Source organism: Excalfactoria chinensis, chromosome 4 (genome assembly GCF_039878825.1).
Source record: "Excalfactoria chinensis isolate bCotChi1 chromosome 4, bCotChi1.hap2, whole genome shotgun sequence".
NCBI classification, from domain to species: Eukaryota; Metazoa; Chordata; class Aves; order Galliformes; family Phasianidae; genus Excalfactoria; species Excalfactoria chinensis.
The window spans coordinates 77,721,378-77,748,647 of record NC_092828.1 but is presented as its reverse complement, the minus strand read 5'-3'; the positions used below and the strand labels follow the sequence as shown (position 1 = coordinate 77,748,647).

Here is a 27,270-nt window from a genome sequence, read left to right as displayed (position 1 = left end):
CATGGGGATTCACAGAACACACTAAAGGTGGGGTCTCCCCTCTCCAGTCACAAAGCAGCTGGAAAAACAGGCACGTGGGATTCACTCACAGGTCTGGCTTCTGAGCAAACATCCACTCAGAGAACTCTAAGACAGCAGCAGGGAGGAGTACAGCAGGTATCAGCAGGAAGGAGGCTGTCCTTTTCCCTTCAGAATCTAAAGCAAAAAACCCAGTTTGATTTAAAATCTGCTATGGAAAAAAAAAACCAAAACACAGAATAAAAAAGGTCAGCTCTTTGAGTTTGTCCTCATGTTTCCAAACCCCAACATTTTACCCAGACTAAATACAAATTAATGCAGCTTTCGGTTTTGAGTCCTCCTGAATGCTGCTCCAAAGCCCTCCTGCAGAACGTCCCCAGCATCAATGCATCTCTGATCAACTCTTCATCTGTGGTTCTGCTGGCTAACAGGTTGAGAGCTGCTGAAATCAGACTGCAGCAAAAGAGTCCAGAGGTCCAGGTCTGTATGTACTGAATTAAATGAACTGTATGCTAATTCAACACTGCTTGAACTGTATCGCATCCATTTCAAGGCCACAGTTTGCTACATTAGGTCAGGGATTCCCTTCACTTCAGAAAGCTTTATGCTTTCACACAGCTGGAAGGAAAACGAAACTAAAACCCTGCTTTAGGTTAGCAATTCAAAATGACAAATGCACATGCAAGCTTAAGTACTTACAAGCCTAACTGAATTTTCAAAGTGCTTCCTCAACCAATTCATTTTTCCACCTACCTAAAAAAGGCAAACAAAGTAAAAAGCATGCAGCGGAGTCTCACAGGTTCTCATAAATACTCCAGTATTCCCTTCAATAAAGATGACAAAATGATAAGGGTCAAATCCCGAACATTTTTAATAGATTAAATAAATGTTAATTAAACTTCCTTTAAACATTGTAATATTTGAGCTGCATTGTAACAAACGGAAGAGAAATTACAAACAAGAGTTTTGAGCACATTAAGTAGATATATCACACAGAAAAAAAAAAAAAAGTCCTGTTTAATTTTAAGCACACGTGTTCCTAAGTGTGAAAAGCTGACAACAGGCTGTGCAAAAGGACCCCCACATAGGGAGACATGCCTGCCAAGGTTAACGGAATCAGGCCCAAAACACCACCCAACGACATGCCCTGCTCTAAATGGAGTACCGAACACAGCTGGAGACATGTGTGCTCATGTACACACGCACTCGTGCCTGCCTGCCCATGCTTTAGAAGCCTCTTGCTGCTTTTCACCAGCCTCTTACAAACTATGGCGATTAATGAATCATTGCGTTTCGAGATCTCTCATTTTTCCTCTCTGCTTTCTATAGCTCAATACAGACATCATTACTTCTCTGCCAGTGCAGTGATTCTGTTCGTCATGCCTGAAACAACTACAGCACCAAGATTAAATACAATCTATATCCACATAAATCATTGAATAAATGAATCATGAAATTAATATGTAAATTGTGTGTTTAACCTCTATTTATACAGCACTGTCTGTCACCATGTAGTAAATCTAAAACTAATTGCAAATTCACAACTCTGCAAAAAGAACACCATGGTAAAAGCTTGACATATTTATTAACTAAATGTTGAACTACATTGAGTAAGTAATTAACAGTCATGCCAGAACAGGGAGAGGAAATTATATTTAAGCACAGATGTCACCTGTATGAAATGGCTAAAACTATTTTAGATTAGATTTTGATATTAATCAAAGAATACTCCTATTTAATTTTTGACAGACAAATCTGTTTCCATTTATTCATGATTCCATTAAACGCTTCGTTTTTAAACCTGAATGTCACGTCCACTCTCCGCGTTCCTTTTATTATGTCCTCTAAAGGAAAACGTGCAGAAGAAAAGCCTCAAAAGGTAAGGTTAAACAGGAACGCAATCTTCCTGCGGTGTAGACAAAAGCTCCTCAATGGACCAGGAAATAACTTCACATTAGGTTAAATTCTGTGATCAACTTCAAGATATAAAAACTGAATACTAGTCTTAAAATATCGTACCTAATTTAATTCCTACACACTTCCAGTCTTTTCTGACAAACAAAACACATCTCTAATTGGGGGATCATGAAAGCTCTGTAGCTGCTGGCACCAACGCACTCATCATCCAAGTTTAATTTTGTCCTAAATTTGGAATTATTGTGCAAGTTCATGTATTTAAAGGAAACCAAGGCAGGTGTTATATGAAAGCACATGCTTAAGCTTCCAACAGACCAGGCAGCAAGGTACTAACAAGGGACAAAACAGAAGGAAGACATTTTGCATTCAGATAGTTAGAGACATTGATTGCATGGCACAAGCTAAGCAATGTTCATCAGGAGTTCCTCTTCCTGCCAAACTTACACTTCATTATGAAACTGACAACATTAACCCTTTTCCCTTAAAATCCTCAGTTGTTGGAACAGAGCAAGTCCCACAAGAATCACCAAAAATAAAGTTCTATTTCCCCAAGAAATCTGACAGGCCATGTTTCATCTGCCTTTTTTTTCCCTCCAGCAGGTAAATACAGGTACTCCACACATACAGCGTCCATGCAGGATCCAAGCACAGGACAGGCTCATAACTAGAGAAACGAATCTTCGCTTAATATTATAACAGCAAAGTAAAACCAAATAAATAGTAAATAGGCAGCTTAAACCTGCAACCAGCCTACTGAGTAAGCCTGCTTTCTTGGCAAGCAATATGAATTTGAAAAACACACCAAGGAAATTCCAAAGGATCCAAATGTAAAACAGACACCATAAGAGAAATGAGCATCCAGCTCCAAGGGTCCAGCTCCAGGGGCAGGGAGAGCAGAAGATCCTGTAACAGCCAAGCCTGATGAGAAAGCTCACACAATTTCATGTGCTTCTGTTTCCAGGCTTCCAGTAAAAACAGAAGTCAGGTAAGCAGATAAATTCTGCATCATACCAAATTTATAGACTTACGCTGTCCCCTCACGGCACATTTATTTTTTACGTGGCACTTCCCACGCGGTGCCTGATGACACTACGCTCACAGACCCATTCGCCAACCAGAAAAATCAGAGGACAGCCTGACCGTAAACAAACCACCCAGTCCCAATGGGAGCCCACCACAGGGCCAACAGCAAGACCCAGGTTCCTGCCACACTACAATGCCACAACTGCTTGCACATCATCCATCTCAGATGCAGAAGCAGTTTAAATCGCTTGAAGATTACAGTGTTTTCATGGACACCACCGCCTCCCTGCTACGGTGAGAGAACTTGTGGAGATCAGGAGAACTCCCTGCGGCCGAAGCAGCACAGGAGGAACCTTGAGAAACTGCAGTGAGCCACAGCCCGGCCAACAGAGGTGCACAGAACAGCCCAGTTCTGCTTACTAAAAGAGAACACCACTTCATTTCCAGCACTTCGACAACTGCCAGTTGTCTGTCAGTCTCTGAAGTTGTATTAACACTGTAAAACACTCATCTAAAGAGTGAAAGTATTAGAACTGCTATTCACTGCTTCTTATTTACTTACTCATCTGTGACTGCCAGTTTTAAGTTTCAGGAACACAGAAGAAAAATACAAAACCCACGTGCCAGGTACTGCGGACCAGAGAAGGAGCAGTGGCCAGAGAACATCAGAGGGAACAGAGTACAGACAGCTCAGGAACCTGAACACTCATTTCAACTATCTGAACTTTGGAACAACAAACCTACTGAAGCTGAGTACACCTCTCACAGGTCTTCAAAAAGAAGCGAAATACATATTTATCTCATTTTCATGTCAAATGATTTCTGATAATTTAGAATGCAGACTACTGCAAGAATATGTACACTCAGGCTCCCAGTCACCCAAAATCTCAAGTCATTCTCAGAGTTTCTTTTGTTTGGCTTGGTTGAGGGTTTTTGTTTGGTTGCTATTGTTGCGCTGTTATTTCACTAGAGTATTTTTAAAGACAAAGGTAAGGTGAATGCCATCAGAGATAGGCTTGTGATCAAGAGAAACCACACAAAACAAGTTTTCATTGCTAAACACATGACCAGAGAGAAGAAAATCCCCAAAGGTTCTTCCTCCACAAAGCACTTGTAGGACCTCTTTTATAATCAGCAAAGAGTAACATGGGAAGTTAAGAACAGGAGTAAATCAGACAACATAACAAACTGTCGGAAGCTGCCCAGGCACAGCCCTGGACAGGCTGCTACAGCTGACCCTGCCTGAGAACGGCTTGGACAGAATAGCCTCCAGACATCCCACCCAGCATCAAACACCCTGTGATCACTTCTTTCCCCATTCCTTACACTTGTACTCTGTCTGTGGATCTTCTAAATTGGAGGTGCTTGGGTTCCTTTAAAACCACCATCTCATCCACAAGCACCAGCAGCTCGCCTCTGAAATCACAACCCCACCTTCAGCTCCTGAGACGCTGCCCTGTGGAAGTGAAGCTGTCTTTCACTTCAGTACAATTCAAATACTTCTTTCCTTCCTCTTGCAGGTAGAAGGAAGCAAGAAGAACAGAACAGTGGCAGCACTGTAACATTCATCAAGCACGTCTGCTTGTTCTTTCTCCTCTGTTGCAAAGACAGAATTAAAGAAAAAAAAAAAAGTGAAGGTCTCTTGAGACTGTCAACTTCAGGCAGAACTGAAGGCAGACAACTGTGCTCAACACCTAACATAGCTGAGCACCCTACGGGGCACAGAGGGATTCAAGCTATTACTCATAATAAAGTCAGAACACAGTTTATAGAAAGAAAGAGAAAGTACAATGTAAAAATAAACATGCAGGACCATAAATACGAATATAAAAATATAAAGGGAAGAACAAACAAGAAGGAATGCAAGAGTCTCAATAGCAGGTGAGAAAAAATAAAACAGACAATTAGAAGACTAAAATGAAATGTTATGAACAACTGAGAAAAGGCAGAAGGCAAACTTTATGATGACGAACACAAAACAGAAATATGAAACATGCTGACAAGATGGTAACAGTACTTGAGCTGCAATTCAACTGTTTTAACAGAGTGCTCCAAACATTTTAGAGGCTTTCCATGTCCCCCATTGCGGAGTAGATCCCATTTTCGACTGCAAGCTGGCAGCAAGACAGTGCTGTGAGTGTAAAAAAAAACAGGAATAATTCGAGATAACGAGAAACACCTAAAGTAGAAGTGGAACTTCCTATTGAAACCTCTATCAATGCACTTGTTCAGGACACTGGCAAGAATTTATCTGTAGCAACTTGAATTAGCGGAGTTTCAACAAGATCTGTTCTGGATCTTCATATCACCAAGCTGTCTTTTTTAAATCCTCTCATGTAATGACTGTACCTTCTTACACTTGCTCTCAGCAAACTGCATTCGCATGCTGCCAGTCTTTGTGCCAAAATGATCATTAAAAACATAAGTTCAGCCCCAGAACAATCCTTGCAAACACAACTAGTAATCTACCTTAACCCTGATAATATCAAACTGTATTTTATAACCCCAACCAACTTAACTCACCTAATATTTCCTCTGCATATACCCCCTTTTTACCAACCTCTCCTCTAATTTCCCATATTATATGCCTTACACAACTCCAGATGGCAGACACAAATTTTCCTTTGCATAGAAAACCAGTGATCTTATCAAACACAGCTATCAAGTCTTCTCAGCATGACCTACCTATGAAAACCACATTATATTGTATTTAACTACCACTTTTCTATATCTGGTTTGAATTACATTTAACAAGTTCTGTTCCAAGTTTCCTTTGCAAGTTAGCTGAATGATTGCACCTACGTTTGTTTTCTTTCATGAAATCTGTGCTGACAAGCTAACTGAACTTAATCAGAGCTCACAGAAATTTGACAATTATGCTTAACGTGCATCTTTATTTAGGAATATGAAGTACTCGCTTACCAGCAAGAAAAAAACCTTGCAGTTAGGGTTGTTTTTTTTTTTTCCATCAACTCAATAAAACCTGTCTGCAACCAACACTTCCAGAACTACCAATGCTCTGTGAACAAATTCAAAAGGACGCATTACAAAGCTTCCTCGTAGGGAACACCAGATAAACCTATTCTAGACAAAGGATGCAACAATGGCATCAAGAAGAGGGAAAGGAAGGTGGGGCGGAAGTTTCCTTGCATTCAGACCTAGCTTTTATAGGCAGTGATTATGTGTCCTACTTCTCAAGGACATGCAACCAGACAAGCAAGTGCCACAGAACACAGTGAGTAACCACTGTTTGTCAACCCCTTACTGTGATCTCAAGGCAATGACAGGACCCCCTTTTCCCAACTTCTTGCAGCACGGATGGCAGCTCCCTGAGCTGTCAGCACCCTGGACCTCACTTCCCACACAGAGATTTAGAGCACTCCATTGCTGCTGCACCTAGATTAAAAGCACAAGGGAAGGGAGAGGGAGATGCCATAAAAATGCTTGTTGCTTTCCACGTGTAGGTAGAAGATGGGCAGAGTGCAGTTTTTCACACAGCTAATGGCTCTGATACCCTTTCCACATGAGATTTATGTTAAAAAGATAACTTTCCTCACTTTTCGTTTTCATTTCTGTTCCTTTCTCTACCCGACATTTCATTCTAGGGAGGAGAAAGAGCTGCTCATTTCTGTGGCAGGAAAGAACAATCTCAGATTTATAACATGTGAGGAACCCATCATGGTGATAGAGCAATCTTTCCAGCAGACATCTCTCCATTACTGAAGCTGATGTCTCCCTGCCCCGACGCCACTTCGGGGCTGATCCATCAGTCCAAAGCGGGGCTAACAGCAGCCATCTTCCACGCACATTTTTTATCTCCAGCTTAGCAAACTGCAGCTCTTCTTAAACAAACTTAACAAACGCTGTTTCACTGCTTGTTTTTGTTTTTTTTTAAACAAATGCTTCTGAACGAAACCCACTATTTTCAGCAGTGTATCTTTTGCACTTCATCCTCAATTTTATTTTCTGAAGTTATTTTAATTCTTATGAAAAGAAATAATGGGCAGAGATGAAGGCTTCCATGCACTGTGCTGACAACACAGTGGTTGGAGAAATGCCATAGTTAATAATGTGAACTTGATGTATGTAAGCACAGCTGGTTTGGGAGCATTTTTTCAGTAGCACTGATTTATACTTTAGCCTTTATTTTGTGTTTTGGTTTATGATTTTCATCAGCCACTAGAATGAGCTCTCAATTGCTTTCTGCTAAACTGGCTAAAAGAAAAAAACAGAACATGCAACCTTTATTAGTTTATTAGACTTTCCTTCATGATTACATGAAAACAAAAAATCAGCACTGAGCATTAAAAGTTGTCATCTACCTTCAGGACGCCAAGGACTATTGCAATGAGGTGGGGGAATGGAGGATTGAATCCTAAGTCCCCACTGTATTTGCTCATTAAACATTTTCAAATCACATTAACTCCTTCCCTTGATCTTGCTTTTTAGCATCTTAGATCAATGTTTTCTGTGCAAAATACGTATTACCATCAACATTAAATGCCAGGTCCCTTCTTTCCCTGCCCTGCCAGCACTCCCTAACTTCATTATCTATTTAGTTATCGAAGAAAAAGAAGGCAAATATAGAAGGAGAAAAACAGCAGAAATGGGAGAAGCCTTCAAGAGTTGTATCTTTACACAGACCTTCACATCCCCCAACAGACACGTTTCCATCCAGCACCAACATCCTCTCTTCAAACTGCTTCAGGCTTTCAGAAATTTTTTGTACTTTATCAGAAATGTAACAACCAGCAACAGGACCCACGAGCAAACCCTTCTTCGTGTTGAAACTACAGAAGTTATGAATGGCAGTTAGGGAAGCATGGGAGCCCACTGAAACAATCTCTGAATCAAAAAGATGCAGTCAAGCAGTAACAAAGCTTTCTACCTGCAAACAGCATTACTTCAACAGACAAGACACACAACAGCCCTTACAACAATGGAAACAGGACTTATTTTCATGCTATCTTCCCAACACTTTTTACCACAAGAGCACTAAGTTTGAAACCCTCAAACTGTCACTTTTTCTTCTCCTTCACAGAAGGGATCAGCGACAGCCTGTGACATTTCCAAGAGAGTTTCACAGAGGTAACAATAACATTTCTAAACACAAAATCCAGAAGCATCTCCATTCCTGGGCACCTCAGATGTATTTTCTGAGAACTGTTTTGAACACAACTTCGCATCTAGGAGAAGATGAGAGCATTCATCACAGGAATTCCATTTGAGAAACGCTCAGCAAGTGGAAAATTAATGTCACCATCATAAGCAAACTCCCATTGTGTGGCCAAAGCTGAATTTGTCAATCTGCCCTTTGTTGAAACTCAGTGGAAACCCTCTTCCAGCTCCAGTACAGATAAGCAAGTTAATCACCTGATTTAAAGGTAGGCTGCTCTTTATATCAACCCTGAAGTAAACCGACAGCCGTTAGGGCTTTTACAGTGACAATGTTATGATCAATGTTGCAGTCTCAGGTGTTAATGCGTCATTTACCTTTAAAAGCAAATGAAATAACCCAGAAAGATCAATATTTTAAGTTCTTTATTCCATGTTAAATTACTGTGAATTCATTGCATTACAAAATTTCACAGTAACATTAACAACAGTGTAAAAATGTTGATGGAAGGATAACCAACGTACTGTTTTATCAGCCCTTAAGCTCTTGCAGCGAAACTGCAAAAAAAATCAGAGTATTATGGTAGCAACATTACTGTTCGTGCAAAATTAGCTAAAAAGCTCAACAAAGAATAACTACACAAGTCTCCAAAGTACGGTTAGAAAAATTACAGAAAGAAGTGGATAACTTAAATCAAGCAATACTTGCCTATTTCCCCCAAGGAAAATACAGCATCATACAATCTTCTGACTTGGAATGGACCTCTGAAGGTCCCCTGCAGCTCCACCAGGCACTCAAAGCCCCATCCAGTCTGACTTTGAATGTCACCAGGGATGGGGTACCCACCACCTCTCTGAGCAACCTGTGCCAGTGCCTCACCACCCTTATCATAAAAAACTTTCTTAAAACAGTTGCAGTTTGATGCTTTACTATAGTATATGGCACTACTGACTGTGGGTACTACGATAACAGTTGCTGGATCACCTGTAGAAGGCTTTTATTGCTTTTTATTTCTTTTTTAGAAGCACATAAATATGAAACTGTTCCAGTTTTCATCACTGGATGCTCAGAACATCAGCAATGGCTTTCAGCTGCAAAAAGAACTGGAACACAAAGGTAAGAATCTATTTTGCAGCCAACTAAACTAACTTCTGCAAGGATGACAACGGTATTTAAAAGCAAAGATCACCTCAAGTTTTGTTTAATTCGATGATGCCACTTGGAGTAAGTGGATTGCGCTGATTACACAACAAGCTTGGATGGGGAACCTCAGCCATCCAGGAATCCTAGTGGTGATCATGGACTGACCTAAAGGTAAAAAAGTTTGAACATCACCAGCAGAAGAGGTGTCACGTATGTATATTAAGCATGATTTAATGATGTAGAATAAAGGGTGGAATGTCATGGTTTTCTAACTTTTCTATTGGTATTCCACATCATAACATCACGTGAAGCACAGAGAATTACTACACGTCCCAGAGGACCACACGGTCAGAGAGGGAAATACGTCACAGAAGTAACGTTCGCTCTCTCTCTCACTGCCTGGCAAGCTTCAATTTCAAAGTAGGCTTTCCAGTTTTCAGAAAACTCTCTCTTCTTTTACTTATTAGCCTCAATTTCAATTAGATCACATTATATTGTGTTATTTTGCATTCTGATATCGTAGTTAGTAAGTTTTCCTCCTTAGATTGATGCCACTGATCTGTTTGTTTCCTTGAGCCCAGCTCCCATCTCCCTACCCCTTTCCCTTCCCATTTCTGGAGGCCGGGGGACCCACAGACCTACTGCCCCCCTGTCACAGACACAGATTGATCTAGATAACCCCATGACATACCGTTATGCAGTCACTGACTGTAAGATCTCTTCAATTTAGTTCATATTCTTATGCTCATGTTTTAGACCTTTCTTATCCCTCCAAAATCTCAATAGAAACATTTCACATTAAATTAAGGAATAGCAATCTATGTGACCGGAGGCCGAGGTGCAGACACTAACATTTAAAGATCTGTTACATATCTTTTGTGGGTGTAAGCATGCTTCCAGTAGCTCATATCTGCATGCACAGTCAGAACAACTTCTTGAAAGTTTCTGATCCTTCTGTATCAGTACCTCCACGAGTGCTGCCTTTGTGAAAAATGTGTAAGAGTAACGAAACTCCTGGTGAGGCTTTAATCTCTACTCACTGCTATAACGGGTGGATCAGAGTATAATTCGGCCTTATCGTTCTGCTCATCTCCTGTGTTGACAATAGAAATCCTCCTGTTAGTTTTTCTTAGACAAACGTGACCCTAACCTGATATGATGCTATTTTTCCAGCTGTGTAACTGTAGCCTCCAGCCAAGCACTTTCTAAGCTTCATTACTGCATTCTGAGATACTTTCGTGCCACTACGAGCAAATTAACACTTTCTTTAATCCATTTCGGCTGTAGATGTGTGAGCAATACAGAGTGACTTCACATTCTGATATTCACATTAATAAAATATTTGACTCCTTCCTGTTTCACACACTTCAATTCTGCAGTATGTATGTTCAGACTTACGAATACATTCCAGCATAAATTAGAAGCAATAACGTGTTCTAAATGTCTATTTGACATCTTAAAGAATCGATCATTAGTGTTTTTGGGAAGTTTTCTAGTGGGAAACGCATACATTTCTTGCTTTTATGTCTGCATATTCATCAGTTTAAAACAATTTTAGACCCCAGTCTCTTCGGTATTGTGTTTTAGTACTTGCTAGCACTAGGATTTTGCACCATAGCCCTCGATTTATAGCCCTCATTTAGCCATCATGCTATTCAAAACCCCGACTCTAAATATCCGCCACACAGATATGAGTAACAAAAAGAGACAGAGTATAGCTATTGTGCCTTCAAAGAAAAGCAATAAACCATTCTGCTTGCTCTCCTTCATGTTCTTTAATTCATTTCATTTCATTTTAACTACCCAGAACAATTTCACCAGCCATTAGCCTGGAATGAAACCTTACAAAGGCTGATTGTTGTTGTAAAGATGGGTCCAGGCACCCCCTCCCCCTCCTTTTCATAAGTTTTGGGACCAATAGACCACTTCATAGCCACAGCTTTGTTTTTTAAAAGAGAATTCCTGCGAAGCAAAGGACAGACAAACTGCTTCACATTCACATTCAAAAGACTCCACAGCAACATCCACGCGGAGCCGCTCCCGCACCCCGCAGGGAGGCAGGGCAGCCGAGCGGGAGCGTCGCTCTGCAAGGCGCCGGACTCGGCCGTCCCTCAGCCGGAGCAGCGCAGCCGGGCAGCCCCCGCCCGCACGCAGCCCGCGGGGCCGCACCTCCGCCCGGGAGCCGTAAGGGCAGCGCATCCCCACAAGACGTGCAAAACCATGCGGAATTCGGATCTGTTTTCATGCGATCCAGCGAGCGGATTAGAAAAATCTTTTCCAACAACGCGCCACCCAACTGTCCGCACAGACAGCTCCTTCCTCGGTACATCGCGCGCTTCGTATCATTTTTGCTCCTTGGTTAAGTGCCGCACTTGTCAAAAGAGCGAACACCGCTTTCCCATCCTAACACAGTTTGGTGCTGAAAGCTGCGAACCCTTCAGGACTTCCCGGCAGCTCCGCACCTGGGCCAGCACCCGGCTGCACGCAGCTGCCTGGCGGGAGGCCGGCCTCATCCCAAGGAAAAAAACCTGAAGGAAATTCAATGTGATAAGATGAGCCAAAAACGACTTCTAGCACAGTGACAAAAAACTTGGAACATAATCTTATGTTGAGTGAGAGGGTGTCTATAAACAGAGCTGCTTTACCCCATCTGAGCTGTTATCGGTGATGCCAATAACGAGTATTTTAAAGGTCTTCTCTCCAGAACTGTGTATCTTACTATTCACTTCTAAATTATATAAATGAACGCCACATGAAACTGTAATTTTAGAGGTATGCTTCTTAAAACAGACCTAAAGAAAACCTGTCAATGCAAATTCATCTATGTGATGTAAAAATGACAGAAATCCATCAAAAGAAATACTAAACAAAGACAAATAGATGGAGGAACGTGTAAGCACCTATCTTTTACAGATGTCATAAACAGCATTAAACAACCTCTAACCCAGCCGTATCATACGTTTGCATTCAGTTACGGTGCTTCTTGTCACTTTTGCTCACTAAGAGTTCGAAGATTATTCATTCCAAACCAAACCTGAACTTCCTTAAATATGAAGGGTATCTCACCAGGCTGCGATTTGCACTACAATGGCATTATTGATGCTTGACAGTCGAACAATCTATTGCATGACAAACTACACGTTCTAATCCACATAAGTTTAAATTAACTCAGTCATTCACACAGAACCAAGTTTCACAGGGAAAAATGGCCATAACGACAAGCCCCCAGCCAGCTTTTACACTTTGTCCCTCCACGTGAATGCCAGCAAGACACTGCTTGCTTGTTCTAAACACAGACAGATTTGGAAGGGTTAAGTGATCTCGTGTATCTTCTACACAAAGCCAGTACAGCATCATGAAAAAGCCCACTAACTGCAGAGGCAGAGACCTGCAGAAGTTATGTGGAAAACAACTCCATTAAGAAACAGGCATCCCATACTGACATGTAGGTAAAATGAGAACTGGAATAGAATTGCATGCAAAAAAGGGATTTCAACAGAAGCAAGGGATCGCAAACTCAAGTAGCGTTTGTACAGAACCACATTGATTACATTCCATTTACACAAGCAGTGTTTACTGATTAAACTATGACATAACTATGGGACTGTCTTCTATTCTCCTATACAATGCTATTGTTACTTGTTTTATAGGCAGGCCGAGATCATCTGCAATTGGAAGTGTGAACTGCTCCTCATCCTGGAGCACATTCAGAGCACACAGCACCTTTCAGATACTATCACACTGAATTAAAACATCTGTCTTATCATAATGTCATGTGATCAAACAGTTAACACTGCAAGATGAATTAAGACTTTTCTTAATGGCACTATATACCTTTCTTATAGTAAAGAACACTTATTCCTACATCTGCTATTTATTTAAACATCAGCTCTTCACCTTCTACGTGCATTATGTCCTGCAGCCACCCTGCTTTGCACTATGTCATTAGATATCTCAGTTGGGCAGAGCAGTACTGGTTCTGGGGCAAGATCTCAGTCTATGTGAGCTAAACATTCAAAAATACTAACACTTTCTTCTTTAGACTGCTTAAGCATACGATTACATACAATCGTTAGGAAATTAAACCTGGAAGTTGAAATGGAATCCACGCCCTAATTAACAAAAAAACCCCAAACATTTTGAAAATAATTCCTAACAGAATTCTTTTGTCCATTTGCAGACTCTTCCAGTAAGTACTGGCACTGTCACAGTTATATTCTAGGTCATTCTGATCATCTGCCTCGCAGACACTCTTCTGCTAATGCTACGTCCTGATGGTATATCACACAGCAACAGCAACAGACCCCATATGCGAATGAACACAAAAACATTCCCTTTGTAGAGACTAGCAAATAGAGAACTTGCTATATACACACACCTACACCTGAAAAGGTCAAACTACAAAGAAAAGAGGGTTTTAGCAATTAAAATAAGACTTTGGTGAGGGAGAAAACCGTAAGTTTTACTTCATCAGAAGTCAGAAAGCAGAGTCCTTCAGAGCACTGCCAGGCAAGCAGCAACATGGCCAACTCAGCCTCACAACTCCTCCATCTGGCCCCCAAAGCAATCACTCCAAAGTAAGAAGAAATAAGCAGGCAGTCATCAGACTGTCCTTTACTTCCTTCTTGCAGAGATGCTTCTTGTCGGATTCCATTGAGCAGCTGAGAACTCGAGTGTTTCGCTCCATGCTGAGGGCTCTGGGAAATCCAGGCAATGAAGCTGGAAGCACCAGCTGCTAATCACAAAGCAGCCCCACAGGGATTGAAGGGGAGCTAAGGAACACACTGCCTTCTACCAACGGCCTGCATCACAGGTATTGACATAAAGTACAAGAGAGGCTGGAAATAGGGAAGGGCAATTTACAAGTTCACATTGTCAAACAATAAAGTCATTTTCATACACACAACTGTCACTGAACATTTGCTGTACGAACAAGAAGAAATTCAGAAACAGACTACAACCCTAAACTAAAAATTACATTATTTAGCCATGAAAAAAGAGGGACACGGGGGGGAGACTGAAAGAAAGACTGCTCTAACAAGCACAGATTTTATACAACCACTCATTTGTCCTTTCCATCCTTGCCACTAACAGTGACATGGAACACAGGCTGGCACTCGGGGGAAGCCGCAATAAGCAATGTACCTTCCAGAGCATTGCACCCTAGCTCAGCCTAGCCCCGCAGAACCTGTAAAAACTTTCAACTCCACTAATTCCACTTACCCTGCATGTTAAGATGCTAGAAAGTTTAAACTTCATAGATAGCACTGTAATGGCTTAAAGTTGTCAGATGTAGTCATCACTTTTGGTTTATAAGAAAAATAAACCATTCAGCAGGTGCAAGTCCCCTATCAGGCCAAGACCAAACTTCAGGCTTCTAATGAATGTACGTTAGAGAAACCATTACAGAAGATGTGTCTCATCTTTTCTTAGTATCGGGGAACTCCCAAGAAATATTCCAACTTGCTTAAAGGATTATTAGGACATTTTACAAGCACGTGGCTTTCTGTCCACCCTCCAGACTTCACTGTGCTGATTCTTGTGTCCCACAGTAACCAGAATCAAACAAGAGCCACAGCAGCCCCAGAATATACACAGCTTGTGAGTCTCGAGATGTCATTTTCACAATACAGAGCTTATCAGGGATTTTGTAGCAAACAAGGGGCTCCACCTCCAGGCTTGGACCACTTTACCTTATGTTAAGATTCCATTCTGAATTCTTGACTACACTGCAAATTAACGCAAGTCCTATTTCCTTCAGTGCATCTGTCATGTAGCCATTACATCTGGCAAAACAACTGCTTCGTAAGAATAGAGTTGTCACTTCTAACTGAAGTGAAAGAAGCATATAGTCATCAACTTAGTGAGGTTTCCCAAGACCCGAAGCCATTCTTTACACATCAAGAATGGAAGGCACCTGATGCAAGGGCGCAGGAAACAAGCCAGCTGTATTTTCAGATTATCACTGAATAAGAAGTTGAACAAGATGCATCAGGAAACTTAAATGGGACCAAAAACACTGAATGTTTGTAATTAATGCTGCCTGTGTTGAAATACTACTGACAGCCATCTACAAGAGCTGGCATTCACTGAGAATCTAACTGGGTTGTGTTGAGGATGGCAAACCAGATATGAATGTCTTCATTGAATCAAGGCAGACTAACCAAGTAATATAAAAAGCACAACACCTCTGGTATGAACCTTCTGCAGTCCAAGTTCACTGTTTAAGCTTCTGCATAACCCTCTAACCCGGCATCTGCACTGGCAAAACATGCTAAGCATATTCTCATGTGCAGAGAAGTCTCAGAACAAACAAGAGCGAGTTCCACAACAGATTTTCTTGTTATTTAAACAAATACCCAGTTTTACAGGTGCAGCAGCTTAAAATGTTTTTAGAACACATTTTATGAAAAGATGCTTAAAATCAGTAAATCGGTAGAAATAGAGCATTACCTAATACTCTTATTAACTGCAGTGTGTTTAATTGCAATCTTTAAGTCCTGTGTACAACTAAAATCGTCAGATGCATTTAATTGAAATACTATCCCTACAGCTCAACCCTGTGTTTTTTTTAAACAAGGTATGAATAGTCAACTGTTCCCCTTCCATGGAAAAACCCACAGGGAATGCAGGAGCAAGGGGGGGAAAAGAGAAGTGAAATACAGAACGGGGCACGGGGGAGGAGCAGCATTTGTTTTGAGGGGCTTTGGGGGTTTTGAGCTTCACTTTCTTTTTTGTCTGACTGGTAATTTGCTTTGCTCTGCATTTAATCAAATGATCCTTATTTCTTCCCTTTTCCCAGTACGTCAAGACATCAGCCTTCATTTGAAAACAAAGGAACGTTCTGTATTTCTTCCTAGGTGTCCTCACCTTCCCTCCATCTCCACTTGTAATGCATTTTTAGTACGGTAAGCACAATCAAACCCCAAAAAAGACTAAAAAAAAAAAAAGAAGAACAGGAATTTGTAAAAAGCAGGTAGTTCATAGTTTTAAAGCAAATTCATGATATTAGATTCAATTTCATTACGTGAAAAGCTGATAATACTTTATTTCATTCTACATCATTGCCTAGCAATCTTTTCTTGGTTCTTACTCTGAGATACTTAGCAGCACAGAAGTCTTGTAGGCCCAGCCAGCATTACCTATCTGTTAGTACATACTCCTTACTCATTCCTCACGAGATTCTGAGTAATTGGCATTTCTCTGCTCAAGGGTTTCCCCTTGATCACAACATAAACTATGCCTATCCTCTTCAGTTAGCCTACAGAATCCTTCTTTCATACCGTAAGAATAACACCTAAGCAGTCTGCATAGATTTTTGGTGTACATGGGTCAAATGAAGCATCACGTTTGCTTAGGTCTCTTCATTCCCAGCAATTATATTCAATACAAATATTATATTAGCAAGTTTATCCATAAAAATATTATTGTCAGTTTAGGAGTAAAATTATTTCTGCATACTACTACTGTTGGAAAGCTCACAAAGAAGGAAAAACACCTCCCTGACTCAGTACCTACCTCTCCCAAGTATACTCTAAGGCTACTGCATGTATTCATTGAAAACTATCCGTGAGATTCTGGGGTCAGAGTGGCTTCCTATTTAGTAGGTTTGGGTTTATTTCCATTTCAGGGGGTTCCCGTGTTTTTGTTTGGTTTTGGATGTGGGCAGGGTTTTTTGGTTGCTTATTTATTTTTGAGTAAATAGCGCCTACAGACCAGTAAACATCCATGGAACCCCAACACAGACCGGATAGAAATTACTTCAATTTATCCTGGTTTTAACATGCTGCAACTCACAGCCACAGTCCCAAATTAAGAATATAAGTATAGAAATAATAACAGAATTCCCACTGAATACACCATTCAAAAAGGAAAGTCTGTTCTATGAATGAGTGTATGAAAGTGCTGGGTCTATCAATAACATTCTGTCTAACAAAAAGCTGCATCCTGAAAACTAGATGACAATATATTTATTCGGAGTAAGAAAATGAAATCTTCAATTTCTTTGTACTTTTCCTTTCTATAAGAAAAATCACAACAGCAGCAGTACCACACAGTGTATAAGATCTGTAGTTGGAAGGCTGAACACCCCATTAACACATATTTGGATTATCTGACTCCGTCATTTGTCTGAAGTTCCCCTCAACATCTTCTTGTTAGCAACTTCCCACACCAAAATTAGTCTCTTTCAAGTAGCAAGTGGAGCATACACAGCAGCCTCCATCAAAGAGGTGATTAACAACTGCTACAAAAAATAATTATATATAAAGATGGTCTGAAAGACAATACTGTATCTACAATGACCTCACTGTATTCACAGCACTGATAAAACCATTTTCCTTTTAAAAAAAAAAATTGTGCTTTTTTTTATTCATCAAAAGAGAAAAGCCCCCAAGGTCACCTGTCAATAACAGAACAAACCCTCAGTAAATCACAGTGCTTCACAAATAAATTCCTCATCAGTAATTAAAACCAGGCCTCTCTGGCCCTGTGTTATCAGCTCATCAAATTCATTGCTCATCTAGAATAACAGATCCACATCTGCAGTCATTACAGCATGCCAGATAAATCAATCCTCTCAATGATGCTTTGAGCCATCTCTGCTCCCTTTTAACCAGCCCGATATTTATTTCCCCCTGACACTTCTGACATTCTATTTACTGTAGGCAAATGGAACTCATACGGCACCTTGTAATGGCTTTACCAAACCCCATTGTGGGGCACATCTTCGAAGACTGATGGTTGTAATAAACAAGGTTTTATGGTGTAAGTGTGAGCTTCCAACTTTTTTTTTCCCCAGGAATTCGACTTCTGCAGTGAAGGTTTATTACATTTGATTGCAGGTGGAAAAAGCTATATCCACTTGGAGTCCTATCAGCTAAAAGCAAGCAGAAAACTTGTGAAATAATAGTATTTGTGTAATTTTATTCTTGCATTGATAACAATATAGAATAAAGCACGTCCTTGTCAGGAATCAGAAAGAAAACTCATAGTTTATCAGTCTGCCTCCACTCTCCCTTTGACCAAATCAAACAGTCTCCTCCAGTAAGCCTCAAAAACAGAACAGCAGCAGTATACAGTGGCTGCCTACGTACAAAGCACAAACCAAAAACTTTCCTAGTATGTATTGTTATTATCACTCATACTTGACGTGTTTATATAGCTATCCATAAACATGGAATGATTACCTTTCTGCGGCATCCGCACCCAGCCAAAGTCACAGGCTTCCTTCACTGCAGAAATCCAAAATTCTCACTGTTGGGTTACCGGACAGCACACATGCCTAAGGCTGCTGGCTTCAAAGTGAGAACAAATTGTTTCCTTGAGAATACAACAAAGAGCACAAAAACTACTTTTCAGTATAAATCTTGATTGTTTGTACACTATCACAGCTGCTCTATTCAAATAAATTGAGTGAAAATCTTTCTAAACGAGAAGGAAAACAATTTCTGAAGTCTAAAAGAACCTCCCAGATCATAACATGCATTAAAGGCTCCGAGTTCTGCAATTTCAAGATCTTCAGCAGATATACCCCCTTATGTGAGGGTGGCATGCTTACACATAGAAAAGCATATGCAGCCATTAACCTAGCTGCAGTACTATAAATCCACAGTTTCTATGCTACAATGAGAAGCACACCGTGTGTACAGTTACTACCAAAACAGGTTTCTTCTGTAGCAGAGAACTCAGTGAAGAAAGGCAATCCAGCTCAGGAAACCAAAGCCTATCCCAGTTAGCCAGCTGCACTGCAACTGGATCTGTGTCACTTTGCACAAACCGTCCTTAAAAATGAGCAGCGCTCCACACTGCGCCTGTAATTATGCATGACTTAAAATTGACTTGCATTAAATTACAGTCACAGGGTCAGTGGAGCTCTCCTTTGGCATATATTAAAATTTTATTCCTAACATGGAAAGACTTCTAAGCCCATTTTTTCAGCAAAAATAAAGCTAAAGCCTATAGGAGGCTATGAATTCTCAGATGTTCTTTTGAACACTGATTCAAACATGACAGGATATAGTCTTTTCCTTAATGAAAAATCTATATTTATCACTCTATTGTTCTTGTGTACTGATCCTACTGCTCTCTGAGGCCAAAGTTTGAATATATTGGATTTTGAAATAATAGCCCAAGGCTCTGAGACACTGAATCGTGATATATAAATAATGAGATGGTAGTTGCCTATTTCTCTCTTTCTCACCACAAAAAGAAAACGCACATTCCAGATTAAAATCCTTGCCAGTCTACACTATCTGTACAGTTGTAATTATGTTGGGATAGTCACAAAACTACAAACAATAACATCAGATTATACTTGGAAAAATAATTTACCTGTTCTACAAATGAACCTGTGATTTGTCACTTAAAAATGAGTGAAAGTCAAATTCTACCAAGCCACAGATTTGGGAAGTTGAAGTTGTTTGGCTTGTTTTAATTCCATTTGAGTTTGATCATAATAAAGCAGCAAAATTTTAAAAACAACTAATTTGGGAGAAGGATTTAGGGACCAAATTTATTATTCACATTATACATAGATATACATAAGATTCTTTGATGAAACAGGTTGAAAAAGAAAAAAAAACACATATGGCTTGTTAGTGCTTTCAGAAAAGCAGAGATAAGTTATTTTTCAATTTATAATAAAATTTAAACAACTGTTATCATAAATACACAGAAGAGAATCTGGAGAAGATGGCAGGGACTTTTCACCATCACCCACCATAACACAGACTTTCTATCCTATGGATTTCTACCAAGTTGCGCTTTCTCCAACGCTGTATTTTCAATCCCCGAGGACTGCATCTGGGTTCTGTTTCTTGGATGTATCAAACCTCCCTTCTCATCTCAAGACTCAGGCTTAAGTTTCCAAAAGCAGCCATAGAAATATGCATCTTGCCTCAACATCCCTTAGATTTTCACACAAACCTGAACATCTCTGATCTTCGCTCCTTTCATCAAGTACCTGAAGACTGAGATCTGAAAATCATAAATTACTTCAGCAGCTCAACATGCAGTACGCAGTGACAATGAACACCGCAGGGAAATGCTGAGATGAATGAAACAAAATCATGAAGGCAAATAAATTTTTGTAACGCTTAACAGAAATCTTCTTGAAAATTGTTCATGTTATGTCATGTAGATCTGTATGTTTGTATACATATATAACACACATACAAATAAAAAGAACCACGCATCAGGCAACAGTCTGTGCTACGCTATTTTATCCAGGCATACTGTGCTTCTGCTGAGCTACGCATATCTAAGTTCTCTGATCATCAAAATCAAATTCAAATGCAACTTCAGTTTCGCAAATCTTAAAGCAGATACTTCCATTAGCTACATTCCATAGCATCAAGCAAGATCAATTCTTCATTGATTCAAACAAACAAACAACTATTCCCTTCTGCAGGACACAGCACCTTCTTATGTGGTTTTTAACCAAAAATCAAACTCACTCATGCTAAATTAGCTGTGAGTTGATGACCAAACATAATGATACAAGGTTGCTCAGTCTATGAAGTGTGTTCTTTATACCCCACTCCACCACTCTTCTGAATATTGGGTACAGAAACAACAGCATCTGGAACATTTACATCAGAAGTTTAACATGTTCTCCACAGGTAAAGAACACAAGACCAATTGCAGCCAGCTGCTAGCACAGTGCTGGGAACATCTCTGCGCTCAACTCAGGAACTGAAGCTGGCATCTCCACAACCCTGAGGGCCCAAAACATGGCTGCAGCCTCACAGGCAGCTGTGTTCACATGTGCCCCTGTCCTTGTGCTACAAAGCTCATCCATCTGTTTGCTCAGCTTATTCAATTAAAAAAAACCTGTAGAAGACTACTTAGTACCTGATGTTTTTGTTAAGTTTCCTCCTACACTAGCAAACAGCTGTGCTCACCAAGGGGTCACAAGAACAGGGCAGGATGGACTGGGAATGCACAAACTGGAAGGAGCCAGAACTTCCCCTGCCAGAAGTAGCGAGCTGCCCCATCTGCTCACCCTATACTGTGCCACGGCACCTCAGGGCACTCTGCAGTGGTGGATGCCAGCATCTGCTCCAGAAGCTTGTGACATTCTGAGGCACTGATGTCATTCCATTTTCTGGTTTCTTTTTAAGTTAGATCAGTAGCTATTTCCAAGAGAGGCTTCCGCAGAAGCAGGGTGACAGAAGGCACTTGGGTTGACAAGTTATTTAAGACCTCCAGACACTTAAAGCTGAAGGCACCCTCCCTGTTTTCAGCATGGTCTTTCCACTAGTTTAAGTGGCTTCCTGCTGACGATTTTGGTTTTGCAGGTCCAGTCCTCAAGAATTATACTTTTTCCTGCCGCCACATGTTGAACCCATACAGCTATGGATGAAGCACCCTGAAGTCAAACATTTAAAAGCAGTGCCACAGACCCCTGAAGAGCTGGATCTCATTGACTTGTAAAAAGCTCAAGTACCTCAGCAGCAGAAGGAAATGATAAGGCTCTTTTTCCAGCTGTGACCTTGAAATCATATTGCCTCATTAATTACAGTTATGAAGGCAACCCTGTGCTAATAAGTATTATTTGTAATGAATACATAAGGAAGTTTACCAAAACACTACAGAAAGAATGTGACCAATTCTTTTCAGCTGTCTGAAGTAAAATAAGTTTTCTGAAATGCATTAAGTGCAAGTCAGAAATACTGCTTAGATACTTCACTATTTGATTTCCAAGCCGCGCTATAGAGAGCCTTGTAGAAGTTTCTTTTGAAGTGTGTATGTCACCATATAAAGCACTCTTTTCCCAAAAATGGATTTTTAATATTTGTTTTTCAGCTGGGTCATAAGCAACTCTCCAGATTGAAAATACAGCATTACAGAACACATACATTATGCATAATAATCTAAAAAGATACGTATTCAATATTATATGCGATATGTATTTTATATATTACCTTCGGGTAACTGGTAAATTATGGTATATTAACCCCTTAAAAGGTGATTTTTCAGTGCTATCAAGTAACAAAAAAGATCAAGTTGCCAGTGCTCCCAGATAGCTTTGCTCCCATTCTTCCAGTAACACCAAAGCTATTCACTTTCTCTCCTCATTCACTTCATATATTCCCATATAAATACTGTCTACAAACAAGCTTCATTTAATAATAAACTGATTTGCCTTGCCGTATTTAAACTGTAATCTTGTCCATACAGATAAAACTGGTAATTTACTGAATTATCAATAACAGTCTACTTTTATTTAACAATAACTCAGACAAAGTTAAAACCAGTGCTTCTATTATCTATTCCCTGAGCAGCTCCCAAAACCCACTCAGTAGACTCAGGATCTGTGCGTCACCCAGCCCACGTCACAGCTGCCAGCTTCTCACACAACAGGAGATGCAAGCCACTGAGGAAGCCCAATGGAGGACACCATGATCCATAACCACCAGCTTCCTTTTTGCCTCACCTGCTAAAGCTACGTGCTGGTAGCACCAGGGGGAATTCCAGGACGCAGCCCAGCACCCCAGCTTTCCCCAGCTGCCCAACAGGTGCTATGCAACTCCAGAAATGAGGAAACCAAGTCAGCAACTTTCCTACATTCCTCAAGAGTTCATTTCAATTTGCTAATTATTTCAATACACTTCACCTAGTTGGCAACTTCCAGTGCTCAAGAGTTCCTTCAAAATGTTCATAAACACATCACAATTACTAACTAGAAGCAATCCAGAAGACAAAGAAGCTGAAAGAAGCAAAAGGCAGCTCTCAGCAGCTGACCAAGAACTTGATGGGCATTGGGTAAGACCTCCTTGACACACTTAGCAGTGCTGAGTAACTACAAGTTTTCTCCTGGAAGCACCTCTGCACAGACTCTTCTTGTCCTAACTTGTCCAGCCTGTGAAATCCATGCAAAGCCAAACATTCACAGCTTCCAGCAGTAAAGAGTTTTAAAGTTTGATGTACTTGAGAACACCTGCTTCTGTTTTTGCTTTAGCCTACTGTTAACTTCATCTGCCTTCTAATTCCTGCAACAAGCCATAAGCGCTCACTCCTTCCATGCTGTTTCACAGCTTTATACCACCCCTGTTCAAACACACAGGGGCTGCTCTTCACCCACCACTCTCACTGTTTTTCTGTTCTCTTCCTGGACACCCTTACTTTCTGAAGAATCTCAGAATGGCTCAGGTTGGAAGGAACCTTAAACAAGTACACGAAGAGCCCTCAGGCAATCTGCGTTTATCTGAACTGATTTAAAATTGATGTTCTCCATTACTATTTCATCCTGTTTACTGGAAGAGAGCTGCAAGGTTTTGCAACCAATTAAATAAGAGACACATGTACCAACACGTGCAAATACAACTTAACCACCTCTACTATCCCCCAAACACTCCCTGCCTGCTGCCAAAATTAGATCTTCATTTCCTGTGCTATTAATAGCAACAGTGAGCATCTTCTGTGTGTGCAAAGAACTGCAGTGTACCAACTCCTAACCTGACCAACACCTCCCCTTGAAGAATACCAGGCTAACGTCTTCCTGATCTATTCCTTTCTTTATATCAATTTCAGTACAACATGGTAAGTACAGTATATCATACCTAAATTAAAACAAACATAGCAAGCATTAACCCATGCAAGAGAAAAGCACCACACAAATTCTTTGAAGAGCCTTTAAAATCTATACAAAAAGCTCTTCGCCCACTTCCCATCACATCAAAATCTAAGCTCACTTGGACCTTTTTCCAGTACTGATAAATTACCTGAACACAAATAAAATGAACATTAACATGACAAACATTTTCCATTAATTAACATGAATTAAGTTAGAGTCCTGTTTACTCTTACACTTCCATAATACCAATTCTGATTAATTTATTAATGGTGAATTTAACAGTACAACTCCCCCCCATAGGCATTATCTTAAAAATCAAACAGCCCCATCCATGTGTTAAATCCCATCTGAATCCCACAGAGCATCACAGAACAAAAGTACAGTTCCTTGCACAAACAACTTACAACTCTAACTGCTGATACAGGACAGGAAATAAAGAACACTAATAGAGCAGCAGAAAAACACTGTGCAGCTCGGTAGTTACTGGGTGTTTAGGGGTTTTGTTTGTTTGAGGTTGCCTTTTTGTTGTTTCTTAAAGATCTTTACTTTGGGTTGGTTTTTGTTTGTTTGCTTGTTTGCTACTTTTTTTGTATAAGTTTCTCAAAAAGCTGATCACCATCAAGATTTTTAGTCCTCATGGCAGTAGACATAAAAGAAAGCACAACTCTGTGGATGCTTCTGGCAATGCCTACTACAACACAAAGGACAGCATGGAGGAAATTATGAAGCAAAAACCTGCACAGTCCCAGAGCCTGGTCCAAAATACCCAAGAAGCAAAATCAGAAAACAAATCCAATAGAAGCAAGACCTGCTTACCCATCCTTACCCACAGGTCAGGGCTCACTAAAAACTCCGAGAGAGATCTCCAAGCAGAGCTCCCTCCCTCGTGGCAGCCAGCCCTTAAATGAAGTTAGGGAGTGGTAGAACCTGGTTCCAGTCACATAGGACAAGTGCTTCCACCTGTGCTCCCAGCACTGGCTGTGCCCCCTCACCAGGTGCTCAACCATTGGATCAAGCTGTGACTTAGCAATGCCCAAACAGATGCACTGCAGAAAGAATGATTCCTGGAAAGCTATGAACATGCACGTTCAAGCAGTTTCAAAATTCCACCTTAAGCTTAAATTTCACTAATTAATTTAATGGCTATTTCTTAAAACACGTAAAATACAACCAAAAGAGAATAACTGGGCAGAATATATGTATGCATGTGCATATATTCCTTCCTTTGAGGAAGGAACTCCTACTTCAAAGAGTAACCTATCCACAACCTCAACAGTTTAAAGATAATGTGCACTTTATCTTGTCTTCCAAGTTTCCACTGCTGGGAATTTTTTCCTGCATTCTGCCACTACTTTTCATAGGGCTGCATCCTAAAATGTGAACAACGCTGAGTCACAGATCACTACGTGAAGCTGACATTTGTAATGCAAGTCAATAAAAAGTAGCAGTTGAGCAACTTTTGAGCTGGGAAGCTCAAAACTGAAACTTAAGAAATGGTAAAGCTATGGAAATTTGTTAACACAACACAGATGTTCTTAATAAGACATTTCATCTACTAGCTTCCAGAACAATTCAAGGTGTGCATGCTACTGCTGTGGAGAACATGAGAATGCATTGCAATGCATCCCACAGAGACTAAGAATAACCTCTACAAAGGCAGTAAGCATTCCAGGTGGTACAGGCAGTACATAGGCAAAGTCCTTTCAAACGGCAGTGAATCTGTGTCAGACCTTCCCTCTCCCCATAAAGAGCTATTTGAAAACTACTGCTTTAAGAAAGACTTCTCACCATCTCAGAAACGCTCAGAAACACTGCCATAGAATGAAGACCAGAAAAGAGCAGCAGACCACTACAAATAAAAGCCACATAACAGACACACACATCAAAATATGTATCACTCATGCAGACTATGCACCACCAACCTTCAGGTGTCCCACTTTTTTGCACCAGTCCAGTTTAGGATGATGTTATCCTGTGCTCTAATAAAAAGGAAGAAAAGAATCCAAACCAAAGAAGGAAAGAAGTAGCAAGTATTACACCTCCTCCCTTCTACTTGCATGTAATCCTTTTGATTGTCCTGTGTTGGACCACTGCAGTGGAAGTCCAAGAGCTGAAATAATTTGTGTTTACAGTTTTAAATATGCCATGAGTGGGCAATAAGCAGTGTTATAAAAATGCACACAAGTTAAGACATGTAGGAGACCTCCCAATTAGATAAGGCGTTACTGTAGGTCACTGTGTTATAGATGACAGACTACTAGAGTTTGTCAGTCTCCATCTCAGCACAGAGAATTAACACCTCTATGTATGCCCTACAATTGTTCAACAAACAAGAGGAACTCGAGGGAATGTACTTAAATGATCTGACACCCCTGAACATAAATAAAAAGAAAAATAGTGACATAGCTCCACTACGACATCTTCCATTTGTGAATTGTACAGAATTACATGGATAAATTCTTTCTTGCCCAGCTTCTTGCAAAATCAACAACTTAAAATGATCTGAGACCCACCATCTATCGTCACGTGTCATTACTCAAAGAAAACTGGCTAGTACAGAAGTAAGAAAAATATCTGAATGAGCAATTGGATAACAAAGACTTCGGCACCCATGGACAAGAAGAGTGGAAAGCTATCTGAATCCTTACTGCAGATCACCTTTCTCCCATCTTCTTTTATGTGGTAGTCAGAAAATTCAGATTACTGAAGACAGAATTTTTTAGATTCCTTGCTGATACTAAGATTTTAAAAATAGCTCCCAGAGTGCTGCATACCAGATGCTATGACAAATCTCAGTAGATACCCATCTAAGATGTCCTGACCTCAGTATTGCAGCCTTACTTTACTACAGCACTCCAGTGAAAAGGCCATCAGAGTTAGAAAATTCAGCTGGATTCTCATCCACCGCTCTCTCCACCGATTTCTCACAGTATCAACGCAAGTGGCAAGGCCTCTTTTGTTATCTCTATGGTGGTAAATAAACTGATCCAGCAAACCTTAACAAAAAAACACAGCCTAGGATTATTTGTTCCTTAAGTATCAGAGAATTTCCTACATTAAGAGGAAAACTGTCCTTAAACTTCCATGAGAGCTTTGTCTGCTAAGATTCAAATGAGAACCTCCATATCCAAAGAAAGGACTTCCCAACAAGTTCCCCATAATTCTAACAATAATAATACAAATATTTTGTATAAAACTTCAAGGTTTTCTCATCTTTCCTTTTGTGAAGAATTCTGGGGTGGTTATGGTGAAAATTCCTAAAAAGATAAATATAAACTGATCAATTCAATCGTATCCCTGGGGGGTACAGAAGGAAATGCAGCCTTCCCACCCATCCTTTCCAATCGTCGTTCTCAAACCAAACACTTCAACGACACCGCTTTAGTATTTTCTCTTATACTTCTCATAGAAAGTAATTGAATTCTTTAGTTTTAGTAATTTAAGAATAACATGGAAAATTACAAGCAATGAAGTG

General features: G+C 40.3%; 1 protein-coding gene and 1 long non-coding RNA gene across 8 annotated transcripts in view; both read right to left on the bottom strand.

The window, feature by feature from the left end:
* Positions 1–27,270, bottom strand: part of DACH2 (dachshund family transcription factor 2) — a 259,076-nt gene that overhangs the window by 217,550 nt on the left and 14,256 nt on the right. The window lies entirely within an intron of this gene.
* LOC140251995 (uncharacterized) lies at positions 75–24,656 on the bottom strand. The gene is made up of 3 exons (XR_011903510.1): positions 24,612–24,656; positions 18,406–18,538; positions 75–195 (listed from the first exon to the last, which is right to left on the bottom strand). It is a non-coding gene; the product is annotated as an uncharacterized lncRNA (long non-coding RNA).